Here is a 1,269-nt window from a genome sequence, read left to right as displayed (position 1 = left end):
AAAGTAACATATAAGTTATCCTCTCTGATGTGTCACATTCTAATTCGATGTTTATTTTAATATATTTGTTATATATTTATTAAAATATTAATTTAAATTTTTTTTTATATTAACTAAATTTTAAACTAAAATATTGATGTAACAAATTAAAAACAGAAACACAAATTAGTGTCACTGTAAAAATTTTTAATTTAAAAAGTTTATCGTGTCAAGTAGATCTTTAAATTTAAAAATTTATTCTATATAATTTGGTTTCGAATTATATGAAAAAAAAGGAAAAAATTAAAACATTTTATATCTTTTTTTTAAAAATTAATGTAGCTAATTTGTAATTATTTTTTATGAAGATCTAGATTTTTATTTAATTTTTGTTAGAAATAAGAGATTTTGTGTGAAAAATAAAAGAGTAATATATAACATTATTTTTCAAATATTTTGTTAAATTTTCAACAAATTTTAATGACCCGAAATTAATTTTTTATTTTTTATTTTATTAGATAAATTAGTCATCCAACAAATTCTACTAAAAATTTAAATAAATAAACACCCATTAAAATATGATACAGAATAATTTATTTTTATGAAGGTCTGAATTTTTATTTAATTTTTGTTAGAAATTAGAGATTTTGTGTGAAAAATAAAAGAGTAATATATAACATTATTTTTCAATTATTTTGTTAAATTTTCAACAAATTTTAATGACCCGAAATCAATTTTTTATTTTTTATTTTATTAGATAAATTAGTCATCCAACAAATTCTACTAAAAATTTAAATAAATAAACACCCATTAAAATATGATACATCAGAGAGAATAATTTATATGTTATTTTAGAGAAAGTAGAGTAGCATTTACCATTAATTAATTATATTATTCTATTCTTCTGTGTTTATAAATAATACATAATTTAATTTTGAAAAGATATAGATCCTATTTTCCAATACTTATATTTAAGTAATTGGTGGATATTCCTATAATGTCATCTTTACATGAAGATAGTATTGTGAACTATTAGATGAGTTGATATATTTGACTAAATATATTTAATTAATCATCTAAGGATTTACAATATCATCTTCATATGAAGATGTCATCATGTGAGTATTTCCCTAAATAATCTAGATAAAAAAATGTTGTAGACACTATAAAATTGATCTTGAAAAAATCACAAAAAATATTCTATTGGTATATACAAGAAAAATTGATATATTTCTAATAAGTATATAAAACAAGTAAAAAGTAAATCTAAAAATAAGAGATAAATGACTT

Source organism: Arachis ipaensis, chromosome B07, assembly GCF_000816755.2.
Source record: "Arachis ipaensis cultivar K30076 chromosome B07, Araip1.1, whole genome shotgun sequence".
Classification (NCBI taxonomy): domain Eukaryota; kingdom Viridiplantae; phylum Streptophyta; class Magnoliopsida; order Fabales; family Fabaceae; genus Arachis; species Arachis ipaensis.
This window is presented reverse-complemented; position numbering follows the sequence as displayed.